Genomic DNA, 20,238 nt, shown 5'->3' on the forward strand with positions numbered 1-20,238 from the left:
TTATTCATTTGTAAAGTGAGGAAGTCAAACTGGTTGATTTCCAAAGTCCTCTTCAGTTCCGTTATTCTCCGATTCCAACATTTAAGAGCTTCGTATTCCCTTTTAGCATTTAAGAGTCAGTGGTTTAAACGTGCAAAGTTCATGTCTCCCAGTTTAATACTCGGTTATAGACAGCAATGGTAGGTTGAGCAGGGAAAACTCAAATATCCTCCACAAAGGAGGCTCATAAATTCCCAGGATGCCAGGTCTCCATGTAATCTCCAGGTCACTTCCAATTCCACTAATAAAAGTATCAGTTGCTTCATTAATTGTGTAAATATAAGTATCTAACAATTCAGGGATCTGACATCTAACTTTAAAATAAAGATAGCTTATAGGTGAAAAAAATTATTGCAACTTGTGCCAAAGTCCCCTGGAAAAAAAATACCAGATGAAGCTAGTTTATTCCCAAGGCTATGATACTATCTTCGAGGAAAGACCTTGGCAGATGGTGTTCTTTCAGGGAATTATACAAAAATGAGACTCTAACAAAAAATGATGTTTCTTTGGACTCATAAAACTAATTTTAATATCTCCTTATATAAAATCCTAAAAACAGGGGATACTTCACCATGTTTACGAGCTTAACAGTCTGTTCCTATTTTATTTTTTTACATTAACACCAAAATACATTTTAATAATGTTCTTTAATAGATGTTGGCATGGTGTTATCCTGATAACATTTTTGACCTCAGTTAACCTGTTTTCACTTTCTAAAGTTATTGCAAATTTATTTTGTAAGGTAGAATAATAATTATAATAATAACCTAAATATTTCCAAAGACAATGATTTTACCACAGAGCTGATAATTTCCTGCATGTGAAGCATATATGAATTTTCACATCTTCTAGTTTGCTTTAACTAGTCTGAAGTTTGAATCTTATGTAACAAAGGGATGTTTGTGAAACAAGTCCCTCGCCCCATTCACTGTTAAGGGGAGAGGATTACACAAGGGCATGAATCCCAGAGGCAGGGATTACGGGGAGCCATTTTAGAGTTGGCTCACCACAATTCACAAACAAAAAGGGTCACAAAGCTTTACCTATGATTTACTTACATAGATGTAATATTTTCTGATGAAATCATTCTGTGTCTAAAATTTAAGAGTATCTTCTCTGGTATTTCGACCTAACTGAACATGCAACTCAGCAACTGTATTAACTTAGACTCTATTCTCTTTGCCACACTTAATTATTTGTTTAGCTATAAATATATCGGGGAAATAATAAATTTTATATTCCAAAATTCTAGCTGGAGACTTAAAAAATAGCTCCCCTTTTCAAGTGGCAGTAACTATAAATAGCTATATTAACTCTCATTTACTAGACTCAACTCATATGCCCCCAGTTTGTGCTAATGAAATACTCCTCTCAGATTTGTTCTGCCATACATTTCTACCCTCCCAAAGATAAATGAAAAATTCTATTTTACTGTTTTTACTTTTTCAGGCTGTCTTGGGGATTTTACATTTCATGAAGTTCTCATGCATATCATTGAGTTTGCTCATTTATGATGGTATTTGAATTGACTGTTGCATGAAACATGCTTGTTTTATGACTACTGTTATCAAGAAAATGATTTCCATGGAGACAAGTCTGGAATATTCTTACAATAGGAAATCTCCAAACTTTATCCCTCTATTTAAGCACATAACACATCTAAGTGTTTTAGGATGTTAGTAGGATATACTATGGACTGGGGACTGGTGGCCATGGTAACTTGGGAGCTGGGAGTTTTGTATGTCAAAAGTACAGGATCACCAATGGGGAATCATGATCTACATCATGAAAACATCACAGTGAAGACAAAATTGTGGAATCAAGAAAGCACAAAATGTCACAGCTGGAAATTTTAGGACTTCTAGCCCAACCCTGGGTTTATTATTCAAAGTTTTATGTGAACAATTTTATGTCTTATAGCTCACTGCAGAAGATCCACTGAAATGCGTTTGATGTAATAGTGAAGGAGTCAAATTGGTTAATCTCCAATCAAGAGAAGTGTGTATTTTTTTCCCTCCTGAAGAATGGTAAGATTTCAGCCACTTAGCAGTCAGATCTTGCTTTGTTGCTAGATGACTTACACTGGGTCAAGCCGACAGCATGTAACTTTTAAATAAGAGCTTTATGTGTTATACGTAACCAGAAAGCATATAATCACACCTTATTTAAAACAGCTATTACAAACCATTTATTTCAATTATTTCTCAGTTTCCAAACATTTTCTTAAAAAATTTTATTTTAGTTCAATATGGTACACAAATGTAAAAAGTAAAATAAGCTTGTAACATTTTTTCATGTTTACATCTCCTACACCACAGTATATAGTTCCTTTTCACTTCTTTCCAAGAGTTCCATCCAAAGTAGGGGGAAAACAGGCTATTATTCCAGATTCTATAATTTGGAAGGAACTGAAAGGAAACAACCCAGAAGAAGACAAAGCATTGGTGTTTTTAAAATTTAGTTTTTACTGATTTTTAAAAATTACATCAACAAGGTAGCAGGATACAAGATTTACATACAGAAAACTTATATTTCTTTACATTAACAATGAAATATCAGAAAGAGAAAGTAAAAAAAAAAAAAAACCTCTTTTAAAATCTTGTAAAAAAAATACCTAGGAATAAGCTGGACCAAGGAGGCAAAAGATTTATCTGCTGAGAACTATAAAACATAGATAAAGGAAATTAAAGATGATTCAAAGAAATGGAAAGATATCCCATGCTCTTGGATTGAAAGAATTAATATAGTTAAAATGGCCATACTACACAAAGCAATCTATAGATTTAACGTGATCCCTATCAAATTACCCATGACATTTTCCACAGAAATAGAATAATTCTAAAACTCATATAGAACCACAAAAGATGCAGAATTGCCAAAGCAATCCTGAGGAAAAAGAACAAACCTGGAGGCATAACCCTCCCAGACTTCAGACAATACTACAAAGCTACAGTAATCAAAACAGCATGGTGCCAGTACCATGAAGAAGAGCCCAGAAATAAACCTACACACCTATGGTCAATTAATCTTTGACAAAGGAGGCGAGAATATACAATGGAGAAAAGACATTCTCTTCAATAAGTGGTGCTGGAAAAACTGGATAGCTACATGTAAAAGAATGATATTGAACATTATCTAACACCATATATAAAGTAAATTCAAAATGGATTAAACACCTAAATGTAAGACTGGATAATATAATACTCCTAAAGGAAAATATAGACAGAACACTCTGACATAAATTGGAGCAGAATTTTTTGGATCCATCTTCCAGAGTAATGGAAATAAAAACAAAAATAAACAAATGGAACCCAATTAAACTTAAAAGCTTTTGCACAGCAAAGGAAACCATAAACAAAATGAAAAGACAACCTACAGAATGGGAGAAACTATTTGCAAATGATGCAACCAACAAATAATTAATTTCCAAAATATACAAACACGCTTCAGGTCCATTCATGTTGCTGCAAATGGCAAAATTTCATTCTTTTTTATAGCTGAGTAGTATTCAATTGTATATGTATATAAACACCACATCTTCTTTATCAATACATCTGTTGATGAATACTTACGTTGCTTCCATATCTTGACTATTGTAAATGCTAGTAAAATTAATGTTTCTGGTTTCATCAGTTATGTACCAGGAATTGAACTGCTGGATCGTACAGTAGTTCTAGTTTTAATTTTTTGAGGAAACTCCATAATATTTTCCGTAGTGGCTGTACCAATTTACATTTTCACCAACAGTGTACTAGGGTTCCTTTTTCACTATATACTTAGCAACACTTATTATTTCTTGTCTTTTTGGTGATAACAATTCTGACAGCTTTGAAGTGATATCTTGTTGTGGTTTTTATTTGCATTTTCCTGGTGATTAGTGATGTAGAACACATTTTCATGTGTCTGTTGGCCATTTGTATGTCTTCTTTGCCTATTCAATTTTCTGCCCATTTATTAAGTGGATTACTTGGTTTTTTTTGATATTGAGTTGCAAGGAGATCTTTATATATTTTGGATATTAACCCCTTATCATTTGCAAATATCCTCTCCTGTTCAGTAGGTTGCCTTTTCATTTTGTTGATGATTTCTTTCACTGTGTAAAAGCTTTTAAGTTTTATTAGGTCCCACTTCTTTATTTCTGCTTTTGTTTCCCTTGCCTGAGGAGACACATCCAAAAAATATTGCTAAGACTGATGGAAAAGCATGTACTGCCTATGTTTTTTTCTAGGAGTTTTATGGTTTCAAGTCTTCCATTTAGGTCTTTAATCTATTTTGAGTTTATTTTTGTATGTGGTGTGAGAAAATGTTCTAATTATATATATTTTTTTCATGTAGCTGACCAGTTTTCCCAACACCACTTATTGAGGAGACTGTCTTCTCATTGTATATTCTTGCCTTCTTTGTCATAGATTAATTAACCATGTGTGTGGGCTCATTTCTGGGCTATCTCTTTTGTCCCATTGGTCTATGTTTCTGTTTTTTTGTGCCAGTACCATGTTGTTTTGATTAGTGTAGCTTTGTAGTATAGCTTGAAGTCAGTGAGTGTGATACATCCAGCTTTGTTCTTTTTGTTTTCATGATTGCATTGGTTATTCTGGGTCTTTATCCAAACAAATTTTAGGATTATTTATTATAGTTCTGTGGAGAATGTTGTGAGTATTTCAATAGGGATTGCATTAAGCCCATAGATTGCTTTGGATAATATACACTTTTTAATACTATTAATTCCTCCAACCCAAGAACACGAGCTTTTCATCATTGAGTATGATATTTGCTGTGGGTTTGTCATAAATGGCCTTTATTATATTGAGATATATTCCTTCTACACCCACTTTTTTGAGAGTTTTTATCATGAATGAATGTTCAATTCTGTCAAAAATTTTTTTGCATCTATTGAGATGATCATGTGATTTTTATCCTTTGCTTAGCTAATGTGATGTGTCACACTGATTGATTTGCAGGTATGGAACCATTCTTGCATCCCTGGGATAAATCCCTTTTAACCATTGTGTACGATGCTATTTATGTATTGTTGAGTTATGTTTGCTAATATTTTGCTGAGGATTTTTACATCTATGTTCTTCAGGTACATTGGCCTGTAATTTTCTTTTTTTGTAGTGTCTTTGTCCGGTTTTAGTATCAGTGTAATGGTAGTAACTCTTAGAATGAGTTTGGGAGTGTTCTCTCCTCTTCAATTTTTTTGAATAGTTTAAGCAGCATAGGTAATAATTCTTTAAATATTTGGTGGAATTCCCCTGTGAAGTTGTCTGGTTTTGGACTTTTTTTAGCAGGGCAATTTTTTGAACACTGATTCAATTTCAATACTTGTAACCAATATGTTCAGATTATCTATTTCTTCCTGATTCAGTCATGAAAAACTGTATGTTTTTAGGAATTTATCCATTTCTTCTAGGTTGTCCAATTTGTTGGAGTATATCTGTTATTAGTATTCTCTTACGATTTTATTTCTATTATATCCATTGCAACTTCTCTTTCATTTCTGATTTTGTTTGTTGGATCCTCTCTCTTGTTTTTAAAACACTTTATCTTTTTAAAGAAGCAGCTCTTAGTTTCATTGATCTTTCAGATTGTTTTTTAGTCTCTATTTTATTTATTTCTGCTCTGATCTTTATAATTTCTTTCCTTCTACTAACTTTGGGTTTTGTTTGTTCTTCTTTTTCTAGTTCCTTTAGATGTAAGGTTAGGGTGTTTATTTGATATTTTCTTTTCCCATGAGATAGGCTTTTATCATTATATACTTCCCTCTTAGAACTGCTTTTGCTGTATCCCATAGATTTTGGATTGTTGTGTTTTCATTTGTTCCTAAGTATATTTTAATTTCTTTTTTGATTTCTTCAGTGATTCATTGGTTATTTGGTAGCATATTGTTTAGCTTCTGCATGTTTTTTTTTTGCAGTCTTTTTTCCCCTTGTAGTTAATTTCTAGTCTCATGGTGCTGTCAGAAAAGATGCTTGATATAATTTCAATCTTTTAAAATTTATTGGTATTTGTTTTGTAGCCTAACATGTGATGTATCCTGGAGAAAGTTCCATGTGAACTTTAGAAGAATGAATATTCTGCTGCTTTTGGATGGAATTTCCTGTAGATATTTATTGAGTCCATCTGGTGTAATGTGTCATTTAAGGCCACTGTTTCCTTATTGATTTTGTCTGGATTATCTGTCCATTGATGTTACTTGGATGTTAAAGTCCTGTACTATTGGGTTGGCCAAAAAGTCCATTCAGATATTATGGAAAAACTCAAATGAACTTTTTGGTCAACCCAATATTATTGTATTACTGTCAATTTCTCTCTATGTCTGTTAATATTTGCTTTATATATTTAGGTGCTCCCATATTTAGGTGCTCCATATATGTGCATATATGTTTAAGAATGTTATATCCTCTTCTTGGATTATATCATTATTTCATACCCCTCTTTGTCTTTTATTATAGACTTGGTTTTAAAGTCCACTTTGTCTGATATGAGTATTGCTACTCCAGCTTTCTTTTTGTTTTTATTTGTATGAAAGATCTTTTTCTTTCCCTCACTTTTATTCTCAGTATGTCTTTAGCTCTGAGGTGAATCTTTTGTAGTCAGCATATAGATGAACCTTGTTTTTTTTTTTTGTTGTTGTTTGTTTGTTTAATCCAATCAGTCACCCTATATCTTTTGATTGGAATATTTAGTCTATTGAGATTTACAGTGATTTTTCATAGGTATGTACTTATTGTCATTTTGTTACTTGTTTTCTGGTGGATTTTGTAGCTCTTCTCTGTTCTTTTCTTCTTCTTTTAGTCTCTTCTATTGTGATTTGATGATTTTAATGTTATGTTTGTGTTCCTTTCTCTTTAATTTTTGTGTATCTATTGCAAGCTTTTGATTTTTGGTTATTATAAATTTCATATATGTCAACATATAACTATATCTACTTGTGTTAAACTGATAGTTGTTTAAGTTCAAACACATTCTAAAGCTCTGCATTTTTTTTATCCCCTCTCCTCCATGTTTTGTGTTCTTTATGTTATAGTTTACATCTGCATGCCTATCCCTTAACTGCCTTTTTTGGTTATAGATGATTTTATAATTTTTGTCTTTAACCTTAGTAGTATCTTACTTAAATTGTTGGTCCACTGCTAACTTACTATATATTTACCTTTAACAGTGAGAATTTTCTCTTCCTATATTTTCTTGTTTCTTGATATAGCCTTTTATTTTTCACTTAAAGAAGACCCTTTAACATTTCTTGTAATGTCAGTTTAGTGACGATGAACTCTTTTAGTTTTTGCCTATATGGGAAACTCTTTATCTCTTCTTCAATTTTGAATGATAAACTTGCTGGGTAGAGCATCCTAGGTGGTAGGCTTTTTTCTTTCATCACTTTAAATGTCTTAAGCCATTCCCTTCTGGCCTGCAATGTTTCTGCTGAAAGGTAGGCTGATAATCTTATGGGAATTCCCTTGTGTATGACTCTTTGCTTTTCTCTTACTGCCATTAAAATTATCTTTTTACTTTAAAATTTGCCATTTTAATTATAATATGTATTGGTGTGATTGTCTCTGGGTTCATCTTGTTTGAGACTCTCTGTAATTCCTGGACCTGGATATCTGTTTCCTTCCTCAGGTTAAGGCAGCCATAATTTTATCAAATACATTTTATGCCCCTTTCTCTCTCACTTTCCTTCTGGGACCCATATAATGCAAATGTTGGTATTTCTTGATGTTATCCCAGAGTTCCCTTAGATTATGTTCATTTTTTCAAATTTGTTTTCCTTTTTGCTGTTCTGACTGGGTGATTTCCACTATTCTATCTTCCACATCACTTATGCATTCTTCTGTATCACCTAATCTGCTGTTAATTCTTTCTAGTGTATTTTTCTTTTTGTTATTGTAACCTTCAGCTCTGATTAGTTCTTTTGAAAAGCACTTTCTAGATCTTTGTTGCAGTTTTCACTGTGTCCTCTATTCTTCTCCCAAGTTCAGTTAACATTTTTATTACTGTGACTTTGAACTCTTTAGGAGGTAAATTATCTCAGTTCAGTAGTTTTTTAAAAAAATTGTTCTTTTGTTTGAAACATATTCTTCTGTCTTCTTATTTATTTGTTTATTTTTTGACTTTCTCTGTTTGTTCTATGAAATTAGCTGTGGTCTTGAAGGCATGTGCTTGTGTAGGTGTATCTCTATGCAGTCTATGTGTGCCTGGTGGCTTTGATGCAAGAGCTGGATCTGAATTGAGCGTGGGCTTCATGTTTTCCTGGGGTGTGCTGGTGGCCACTGCCTTGGTGGGAGGTAGGTCTGAAGTCTGAGGGCCTAGAGACATAGGCTGGTGTGAGCCAGGGCTTCTCCTAGGCTCAATGGCAGTCAATGCCTTATTGGAGGGGACAGGGCCTGAGGTGCTGGAGCAGGAGCCCGTAGGAAGTTGGGTTTCTTCCAGGCATGATGGCAGTCTTTGCCTTGGTTGGCCCATGGGATTGGAGCTGCACCTCTGAGCTGCTCTGGGTCTCATCTTTGGCTACAGGTAGAGTTGGGTCCTGAGTTGGCTCAGCAATATCCCTTGTACTTGAGGCTCACCATGGCAATGTTGTTTCTGCACTGGCTAGAGGCAGAGTCAGACCCAAGGTGGCTTTGTTCCTTCCTTGGTGCATGCACACACATTGGCAATGGTGGTCTCCACATTAGTGGAGGAAGTGCTGGAGCAGGAGGTGATACAGTAGGAGCCTGGTGCAGGCTGGAGTGTGCAGTGGGGTGGTCCTGGAAGGCCAGTCAGAGCTATAGGCAGTTTTTAATCTTCTGCCCCTGCATTGGGACTAAGAGCAAGCAAGCTCATGCTCTTTATGACCTTGGTTTCTTACAACCCTCTGGTAAGCCCCATTGGTTTTCAAACCTGCTAAGGGGGGCTTATCTTCCTAGTGTCAGACACCAGGGCTGGGGTGCCTAATATAGGGCTCAAACCCCAAGCTCCTTAAGGAGGATCCCTAAGGCTGTGTATTCCTTTTCTCTTCTTGGTCACCCACTAGGGGTACAGGTCTCAATTAGGTTGCTTCTCCTCCCTTCCTACCAGACTCTGTTCTTTCTTTACAGCCTTGGTTTAGGAAGAGCCATTTTGCTAGTCTTCATGTAGTTCTCAGTGAGAGTTTCTTTATATGTAGTTGTAGTTTTGATGTGTTCTTTGGAGGAAGTGAGCTCAGGGTTTTCCTATTATGTCATCTCAATCCCTCTTCTGGATGTGCAATAATTTAACTAACTTTTTTTCCAATTCATTGACAGAGATTCAAGATGTCTCCAGTTTTTCTCTACTATATTAATGTGAGTTCTTTTTATTTAATTTAATCTGCTTTACAACAAGTAATCCAAACATATTCAGTGTGTAACTTCACATTACTCTAGTTGAAAATAAAATGAATTTGTCAAAAATATATTTCTTTAGTAGCTACCATGTACTGAGAAAGCACAGTGCTAAGTACTTAGGAATCAAAGTAGTATATAGAGGTTTACCCTTAAGGATCTTATAATAGATTGCTTTAAAGAGTGATGTGTCAAAGGTCTTGAGCTTAATTATTCTAATCTCATGTTTTGATTTAGAATTACTATACAATGCTGTTTTTCTGAACAAATTATTTAAGTGGATAAAAATAATAATCATAAATTAATTATTTATTGTTATCTATCAAATTGCCACAGATTCAGCAGCTTAAAATAACAGCATATTTATTATTCACAGCCTGTGGGTCAGGAATCTGTACATGGCTTACCTGTCTCCTAAGGTTTAAGGTCTCTCATGAGGCCACAATCAAGATCTCAACCAGGGGTTTCATCCGAGGTTCAGATGAGGAAGGATCTGGTACTAAACTCATGTGTTTGTTAGCAGGACCCAGTTCCTTGTGAACTGTCATACTGAGGGACTTATCTCCTTTTTGGATGTTGGTCAAAGGTTTCCCTCTAGTCCTTGCCATGTAAGCCCCTCCATATGGTGGCTGATGAAGGGAGTGGAATTGTACCCCCAGAAATGTCACTTTGGTATAAGGATTCTTTTGAGTTGAAGGCAATTGAGCAGAAGCATATACTCACTACCCTCTCCCTATTTACCTAAAAGCAGGACATCAATTTGTAACCGTGTCTCCCCTCCCTTTTTTACCAAGAAGGACATAAGTTAATCATGGAAGACAGCACAGACCCTTATCAGTCCAGAGACTGCACCAAAGGAATCTACTTGATGAACTGCACTAACTAGCCCTTATCTTCCATTACTTCCTCCATATATTTACTTTCCCACACTTTTCTTCCCTAGGAACTCAAATTCTTTATTCTTTGTCTTGTCACTTCTCTAAAAATTCATTATTCTTTTGTTAAGATGCTATATAAACCCCAGTTCTAACCACTCCTTTGAGTTACTCATCACAGTGCTCCCATGTATATGCATGAGGCATGCACATGTTAATAAACTTCTGTTTGTCTGTCTGTTGTTAATCTGTCTTCTATCAGTCTAATTTATAGACGCCCAGCTGGAAAACCTAGGATGGTAGAGGGAAAACATTTTTTTTCCTCCTCTACACTTATTTCATCAAAGCTGGCATGACAGAATCAATAAAGACTGTCTGCCAGCAAGACACTTATGTAACAAAATCACAAAATGATATTCCTTTATCTTTGCTGCATTCTGTTGGCTAGAAACAAGTCACAGGTCATGCTCTCACTCAATAAGAGGGGATTACACAGGGGTGTGAATACCAAAAGATGGGGGTCATGAGGTGGGGAGGCATTTTAGAGTCTGCTCACCACAATTCACAAACAAAAAGTGTCACAAAACAATAGTTGTTCAGAAACCAGAGAAGGCACTGTACCAAAACAGATGAAAAACTATTTGCGTGACTTAGCCCAAATTGCTTTACCTCTCTGGACTTATTTTCATATCTGTAAACATGACTAGAAGACAGATAAGGTCCTAAACCTCTATGACTGCAAAATTACTTAACTCCTGAGCCTCAGTTTTCATATCCATAACATTTTATTTGTTATTATTATCTTTCAGGGTGAATTCAAAGTCAGAGAATCTGCAAATAGAAGGAACTCATAAGCTTTGAGATAGTCTTATTCATGAAAGCCACTAAAATATTCATGATGTGGCTAAAAATATTTTTTGTTTGTTTTTTTATGATATGTAGGATACTGATTTGAGGTCCTGTTTCAGAAAGTGCCTCCTGTTCTTTGTAAAACACAAATACAGATCTCCAGTCAATGGAAAGCCATCTTAATGCTGGCTGTTGGCCTGAGCCCATGAACACTATTTGAGAGTTTTGTGTCATCTGAGAATGGAGAGGAAAAATTAGGTAATTGTTTTCTATCTGTTTTACTCACAAACCAGAACCACTCTCTGGATACAGGTACCCAGATACTTTCAAACTAAGGGTACAAAAAATGGGCCCCACTGAAATTTAAAGGGTTATACATTAGTAGAATCATAATCAGGAGATTCACTAGAAACCAGTATAAAGCCACAATATTTGAATTAGAAAGACAGCAAAGAAAAAAGCATGCTTTGCATTGGCAAGTCCTGAAGAGTGAGGAACATTGGATTATATCAAAACAACAGAAGAAACTGCTCACACAACATCTGAATAAGCAAGTGGAACAAAGTCTGCCTAAAAAGGGAGCAAAAACAAGTTGAAATTATCCTACTAGGGAATTTCAACACATTCTTCTTGGATGAATTCTTAAACTTGGAGCTGATGAGAAAGAAAGTATAAAAATAATTTCTAGGAAACAAATTCCACTTCCAAATCATTATTCTCTTACAAATTGCCTGTTTTTCTACCTGTCACTCTCTGGAAAGTTCTGTTGACCTTCTCATCATATCAATCAAAGTAATTCCATCTTGAATTTGAGATTTGATTGCATTCTCCCTGTTATGTTTCCTTAATCATACTTCTGGATAATACATCTGCAGTCTCTTTCTGTGTGTGAGTTTCTAAACTTCCTTTCCCTTTTTTCTCTTGAGTTCTGTCATCCTGATTTTTTGAAAGGTATTTGAAATGACATCTTGAACGTTTGCAGTTGAAGAATCATTCTACTTGAGTCTCTCAGGATATCAGGAGAAGCCTGTTCTCCTTGTGGGACTGCATAAGGGGTAAGGAAAGCAGAAGGGAGCTGCCTGTGCCTGGTCTGAGTCCTGCCTGGACTGCACCTGGACAGGCCAGCACATCCCTTAAGTCAGCAGCTGGTGCAGACAGTGACTCTTATGCTGTCTTCATGTCTCCAAATCTAAGGCAGCTCTGTTGGATGGGAAGCTTTAAGGAAGTAATGTTCCCATGAGAAGTTGCACAAATCTGAACAGCCCCAAACAAGCATCTCTCAAAGGGCAGGTGGCTTTTAACCTGCCTAGGTACACACAGGCTCATTAAAGTCAGATTTCAGCATTTCATGGGTATGCTTTCAAAGGTACAAGCTATTGGTTTTGGAAAGGTCAACAAAGATGGTTAAGGTCTTGATTTAAATTGAGACAAACACCAGAATTTTAGACTTAGAACAGAGCTTTGTAGTTCAGACTTTGTATGCATGAGAATCACCCATGGATCTTGATAATATGCAGATTCAGATACAGTGGTCCTGGGTGAGGCCTGAAGTTTGAGGTTTTACATTTCTGGCAGGATCCAGGCTGACCATACTTGGATAGCAAGGGTCTGTCTTACTCTATCATTTTCCAAGTCGCTAAGCAAGTTTCTGAGAGTCAGTTTGATAGCAACAGAGCCAGTGAAACTGAGCAGGACCCTGTGGAGCTTCCAGGTACAAATCCTTTCTGTGTCCTCTGTTCCTTGTTTGTAGGAAATAGGCTTTATTCAGCCTCCTTGACCTTCCCTGAGTTCCAAAGGGCAGGTTCAAACAGTTGCTAATCAGGGAAAGGAGGGGATGCAGAAACAAGAGAGGAGCAGTGAAGAAGCAATAGTGCAGTTTTGGGGCAGTGTCCTGATTGCTCCTCAAGGAATATACATAACAATATATTTTTTAACATCTTTATTTGAGTATAACTGTTTTACAATAGTGTGTTAGTTTCTCCTTTACAACAAAGTGAATCAGTTATACATATACATATGTTCCCATATCTCTTCCCTCTTGCATCACCCTCCCTATTGTAGAGCTCTTTTGCAGAGCCAAGACCCCCACCCAGGTGCAGGATGGTAACTTCAGGCTGAGCACAAGGTTCCTGGAACACCACCCTGTCACCAATCAGAAGAAAGTCACACACCCTTCAGTCTTTACCCCAAATTTTGCCTATAAAAACTTTTCCCCAAAAAACCATGGGGGAGTTCAGGGCTTTTGATCATTAGTCACCTGTTCTCCTTGCTTGGCCCTGCAATAAATCTTTCTCTGCTCCAAACTCCAACATTTCAGTTTTTTTGGCCTCACTGTGCATAGGGCACACAGCTTTGTTTGGTAACACCAGGACTATAAGCTAGATTTACTGATTTTCAGTTAGACGCACTTTGTCAAATATTTATAACACTCTCTCTTCCCTCATAACATCCCCAATATTAGCATCATTAAATTTTAATATATGTAAATTTCAGAGGTATCCAATTTACTAACCAAAGCTAGAGGGTGTGAATTTTTATCTTTGTAGAATTTTATTTCAGTCATACCTCTTTTTCTTTTTTTCTTGGAAGGGAGAACAGGGTTTTTGTATTTTCCTTAACCAAAATGTTCTTGATTCTTTTGGAGTCCCTTAGTTAATATGAAGCATAGGAAAAAAGTTTAAGAAAATAAACTATATACCACTTTCATGAAACAGATCCTCAGTAAACCACAAAGCTGAAAACCCCCATATTTTATATCTAGGCTTTCTTCTCCTAAATGACCATTAGTACATAAGCAAGAGAAAGGACAGTGAATGAGAGCAATGAGAAAGAGAGGACTGGAAAGACACAGGCAAGGTTGTAACTAGGATACTCCTCTGTCCATCTCAGGAGCAAAAGAACACACAGAGGTGAAAAACTTTGAAAAGTGTATATTCAAATGCCAGATCTAAAGCAGAAGTAAAACCCCACAACTCATATTGGAACTCAAATCCATGGGCTGGGACTTGAACCCAGCCAAAACTAAGATTAGGACTTGAACAAAATGTCTTTTAATTGAAATTGCACACCTGATCTCAGGACTGAATGAAGCTCAGGTTCTTTATGTCTCAGCCCAGAAGGAATTCAGCAAGAGGCAAAGTGATATGTAAGAAGTAGATTTATTGAGAGAGATACACACTCCACACATAAAGTGTGGACCATCTCAGAAGGCAAGAGGCACTGGGAGATATACATTCCATAGACAGAATGCCGTCCATCCCAAAAGGAAAGAGTGGCCCTGAAATATGGTGTGGTTAGTTTTTAAAATATTTATTTATTTATTTTTGTCTTTGTTGGTTCTTCGTTGCTGCATGGGTTTTCTCTAGTTGCTGCAAGTGGGGGCTGCTCTTCATTGCGGTGTGCAGGCTTCTCCTTGAGGTGGCTTTTCTTGTTGTGGAGCATGGGCTGTAGAAAGCAGACTTCAGTAGTTGTCGCTTGCAGGCTCTAGAGCTCAGGCTCAGTAGTTGTGACACATGGGCTCAGCTGCTCCACAGCATGTGGGACCTTCCCAGACCAGGGCTTGAACCCGTGTCCCCTGCATTGGCAGGTGGATTCTTAACCACTGTGCCACAAGGGAAGTCCTAGTGTGGTTAGTTTTTATGGGCTCAGTAATTTCTTAAATTAATAAGTGGGAGGATTATTCCACCTAGTTTGGAGAAAGGGCAGGGATTTCCAGGATTTGGGCCATTGCCCACTTTTTGACTTTTTATGGTTAGCCTTGGAATAGTCATGGTGCCTGTGGGTGAGTCAGTCAGTATGCTAATGTATTACAATACATGTATAATGAGGCTTAAGGTTTACTGGAAGTTGAATCTTCTGTCATCTTGGGCCTAATCGGTTCTAACCAGTTTACGTCCTATCCTCAACAGCTATGTCATTCTTTTAAAGGTTGTGCCCTGCCCCCTTCCCTCCTGTCTCAGAAGCAGGGAAAGATAAATTAGAGCTCCATACCCTGGTGTGGAATGCATAACAACTCTCAGAAACAATAAAGTTGATTTGAACTATTTGGCTTGCGTGTACTGGTTGTCTACAAATCCAACAATTTAAACATTTGCCTATTGACCATCACCCTGAAGTAGGGCTGGATGTTCTTTTCAGCAGGAAATGTCTCCCCTTCTTCCAAAGGCCCCAGTATAACTCCTACAAAGGAGCATACACTGATAAAGTGTTGAAATTGATTTTCTGGGTCAAGCTCTGCATTATAACAAATATGTATTCAACCAGAAAAGTAACCTTAAATTGCTTACTCTTTTTTGTAAAAAAAGAGTTCCCTTTGCTGCTGCCTAGATTGTTAGGCATATAAATCCTTTTAATTGGCCCACCCCTGGGGCAAAAAGCTCACCCCAGTAAGTAACCATGTGGAAGAGTGGAGGCTGTGGAGGTGAGATCCCTCCTGCTGAACAATCTCTGCTTTTATTTTACCAACTGATTTTAAAAGGCGGCATTGTAACTTGGCATTAAATATTTAAGAATGATATTAAGGTAAGATTGATTCATTTAATAGGCATAATGGAGTAGAGAAGCCGCATGGAGTGACTAAAGGGCTTCACAGTGGGAAATCTATGCTAGCAGGCATCAATCCGCACCTCATAATGTTCATGAAAAGGCTCACAGTCTTGCTATTTAAATAAATTGATGTGAAATTCATCTGCTGTTTAGAGATATTGGAAATGCAAGGCACTAACTGTTTCTCGGCAAGCAGCCCAATTAAGTCCTGGGACCTTTATCAGAGTGCCAAGTGTAGTTCAAGTTGCTACCAAGATTTTACCATTTACCAAATGGCAATTTGTTCTAAAAGGGGATACAGGGGATGGGGGGAGCTTAAGGGTGTGGTAGAAAAAACATACTGGACTCAGACAATTGCAATTTAGTCCTGACTTCTCTACTAATCAGCATATGTCATTGAATCTCCCTAAAGTTGTCTCTTTATAATGGGAAGAATAATATGCCTGCGTTACTAACTTGTGAGGCACAAAACAAGATAATAAAAGCAAAAACACATTTCAGTTTAAAAAGTGCTAATCAAATTATGAGTTATTACTAATAGTATAATTCTTGCGGGGGCACCGTAAGTGCCTGCCGTTTATTTCCCTTAGTGTTCTATGCTGTTCCCTCTCCTCCCTTTACTTGTTTTGATCAGACAATCTCAGAGCTGGGAGGAGACTAAAAGTGTCAACCTTTTAAAAGGCTCACACCTTATGAGATACATAGGTTTGTATTTCCTGGTGCTAAAATGTTCAGAGTAGTCTTGTAGTTTTATTAGCCACATCTTGGTGAAATATAAATCAATAGAAGATACTTTAAAAGCACTCAAAATGATCGTAAAGAGAAGCTGGCTAATTTGAGAATATTATTTATTTTATGGTAAGACTTTTAACAGATTTTTGTTGATTCCAGTTATTTTGAAACAGGCTATTCTTTCTTTCATCTTGTCCAGGTAGATGTGTTTGGCAGATTCGTTGTGGAATATAGAAATTTGATTTATGCCCTTTAATTTTAGAGAAATATAACTCAGAACAAATTAAGTCCATGCTTTGCATTGAAATGGGAGTTCTGAAAAACAATATGCTTACTTTTCAATGATGAATTGTCTCTGCCATTAAAAGTTTGAAACAAGCAATAGATGGGTTATAATCACTTGTGGTCCATGTTTCTCTGTTGAGTCAATTGAACAAAGTGCACAGTAGCCCACTAAATGTCCACTGATAGAGTATGTATATTAGAAATTGTGTTAAGTTGTTTACCATTCTGAATCCTTTGTTGTTTGCTTTTTAAATTATTTTGTATATATTATTAAATACAATACTTAATAAAATGATTGACTATAGTTTGCTGAATATTATTTAGTCATTAACATCTAATATACTTTAATATCCTCCATGATTGAACCTGATAGCTTACTTAGTCAAATGAAGATATTTCCATTAAGGACAAGCAGTGCAATGATAACTCAACTATACTCAGTGTGACCCTATTCAGTGTCTCCTTTTATGTGGCAAGGTGATATTTTCCACCCTCTCACTATGCTCTGGCAATTGCCATTATATGGGCTATAACTCATCTGTCTTATTCAGCCTTCCTTTACTGATTTTTATCTTTCCTGGCTAACTGTCATCAAAATAATGGTTTCAACAATAATTTAGTTGGTATTAGCTTCTTTCTGCTTAGGAACCAGTCTGTGCAAAGAAGCATTAGCTATATTGATAAAATTTAGTGGAAAAACAGCTGGCCACTCTCTTCCCAGATTAGCTTGGAAGAGAATGTCTAGTATTTTTCAACTGAACATTCTTCACAAGATATTAAGAAAGAAATAGTGTTAGTAGTTGATTAGGGAAATAGTGGGACACTGCTAAAATAGACTGCTGCCTATTGGATTTTTGATCTGAATAGATGTTCAATTCTCTGATGTTTTATGTAATAAAAGTCCAATAGAACACACAGTTCTCTTCTTTTTTTCCTTCCAGTTTTATTGATATATAATTGACATACAGCACTGTATAAGTTTAGGGTGTACAGCAAAATGATTTGATTCACATACATCATGAAGTGATCACCACAATAAGTTTAGTGAACATCCATCATCTCATACAGATACAAAATTAAACTGGAAGTGTGTACATTTTGATTGCCTTCATCCAATTCCCCCTTCCCCCCCTTCCCCTACATCCTATTTCTAGTAACCACAAATCTGTTCTCTTTTCCTATGAGTTTGTTTGTTTGTTTGTTTTTGAAGTATAGTTGACCTACAACACTATGTTAGTTCCTGGTATACGACATAGTGATTCGATATTTCTGTGTATTTCAAACTGATCACCATGATAAGTCTAGTTATGTCACAAATGGCAAAATTTCATTCTTTTATTTGGCTGAGTAGTAGTCCATATATATATATGTGTGTGTGGGCGTGTATATATATATATATATATATATATATATATATATATATATGGCACATCTTCTTTATCCATTTATCTATTGATAGTCACTTAGGTTGCTTCCATACCCTGGTTATTGTAAATAATGCTGCAATGAACATAGGGGTGCATATATCTTTTCTGATGAACGTTTTTGGTTTCTTAGATAAATGCCCAGGAGTGAAACTGCTGGTTCATATGGTAGTTCTATATTTAATTTTTTGAGGAATCTCCATACTATTTTCCATAATGGCTGCACCAATTTACATTCCCCAAAACAGAGCTTGAGGGGTCCCTTTTCCCCACCTCACAATTCTCTTCTTTAACTCAACTCCTCCCCTTCTCCATACAGTATTGTGACTTTGTAGTCATATTTTTTGTTAAACTATAGCTTCAAAATGTATAAAATCATGCCTCTTATACAAATATAAAATAAACATTCCAAGGTTTTATTTAACTTATTAATTAATAAGCAAACCATTAAAATGCTATAACTCATTTAAAGCAGAATTTGAAGAACAGACTATGCAATCAGGAATGATGAAATAAATGTAACCCTTTTTAGAGCTAGAAGCCCATGGGGTGGTAGACAGTAAGGAGGGGTCAACAGCTTATAAGGGATATTGTCTCTGAGGTAAACTATAGTTTCTGTAACTTGAAAACTCCCAAGGAGACATATGACATTTGGAAATATGAGTATTTGCCACTGAGGCGTCAATACAGCTTGGAGCCTACTGTGAAGTTCTGTCTTCAGATAGGGAATTTATGATTCCAGGTGATTAGTGAACCCACTGCCAAATATCTGTGCCTATCCAGAAGCTCTTATAGATTCATAAATCACAGAAAACATTTTATCTTAAATTTATAGCCCTCTTAGAGCAATAAAGTCAATAAAAGTGAGGTTCATTTATCTTTAAATAATTAAAATCTTGATTTTCCATAGCTATTAGATGTCCAGGTAGTCAATTGAATCCATTTTTAAAGTGCATTACAACCTCTATTTTCATGAAATTGAAGGGTGTTTTAGCCACTTGAAGGCAAAAATTCTGGGTCAGATATTGCAGACCAAGTCTACCATACTATTTATGATCATTTGATCCTTGAATTAGCATTGCAACATATTTCTGTACACTTTTAAGTAGATACATACAGCAAGTTTGTCTAACTTATTATAATTTTCTAGAAGCAGTAATATACTATGGGCACCTTAACTTAAGTTCCATTCTTAGGTATATGTGTGCTGTCTCTAAAGCTGGGTTTTGTGAGAGAAAGACTTCCAAAGTGAGAAGTTTTTTAAGTAAACAGAGGTATAGGGGAGAGGAGGGCTTGAATTTGAGGAGTGTCTGTTGGAATCAACATTGTAATCTTATAAAATAACTAGTACCACTACAGTGGCTTTAAGGGAGCACTGCCCTGTTCAGTGCAGAAATACTTCAAAGATTGCATTGCCTTGCTTTGCTTTCTAAATTAAAAAGTAGATTTAAAAGGGCTTAAAATTTATCGAAATCTTTCTTAGTCCACAAAACAAAATAAGACTTAACTTTGTACTGAGTCATCTACATTAATGGAATCATCCAGTTTTTGGTGTAGGACTATTACAAAAAGTTTATAATTGGGGTAGTCTGCAGCTTATTCAATATTGAGATTTTTTAAAAAATCACCTGTTTCACAATGTTCAAATGAATTCATATAATATATCAAGGAAATGATTTTTGGTGAAAATGGATTAATTTGAAATGTGCCTCCTAAAATTGTCATTAATAGAAATTAATTTATAGACCGCTTACATAAGCTTGTTGAAATAGATATTTTTATCTTACTTTTCCAATATGATGAATACTGATTAAAATATAATATATAAAAATTACAGGGCTTCCCTGGTGGTGCAGTGGTTGAGAGTCCGTCTGCCGATGCAGGGGACATGGGTTTGTGTCCCGGTCTGGGAAGATCCCACGGCTAGGCCTGTGAGCCATGGTCGCTGAGCCTGTGCTCCGCAACAGTGAGAGGCCCGTGTACCGCAAAAAAAAAAAAAAGATTAACTGAGCCTTAATGTAATATCCAAGTTGCATCAATTTTAGTATGAATTTTAGGATAGAAGACCTTAAATCTTATTGATTGTCTTGCTCAAAGCTATGCCTGAGCACTTGGTCTGCAGTCACAGGAATTAAATGGCTCCCA

At 36.0% G+C, this 20,238-nt stretch overlaps 1 long non-coding RNA gene across 4 annotated transcripts in view; it reads left to right on the forward strand.

Annotated features, from left to right (window-relative positions):
- The window catches only part of LOC136794497 (uncharacterized), a 226,922-nt gene that overhangs the window by 39,956 nt on the left and 166,728 nt on the right, over positions 1–20,238 (forward strand). For 2 of the 4 annotated variants that reach the window (XR_010841366.1, XR_010841365.1), the window contains exon 3: positions 1,960–2,066. The exons of the other annotated variants lie outside the window; for them this stretch is intronic. This is a non-coding gene — a long non-coding RNA (uncharacterized lncRNA). The remainder of the gene's footprint in view (positions 1–1,959; positions 2,067–20,238) is intronic. 4 annotated transcript variants of the gene reach the window in all.

Source organism: Kogia breviceps, chromosome 7 (genome assembly GCF_026419965.1).
Source record: "Kogia breviceps isolate mKogBre1 chromosome 7, mKogBre1 haplotype 1, whole genome shotgun sequence".
Lineage (NCBI taxonomy): Eukaryota > Metazoa > Chordata > Mammalia > Artiodactyla > Physeteridae > Kogia > Kogia breviceps.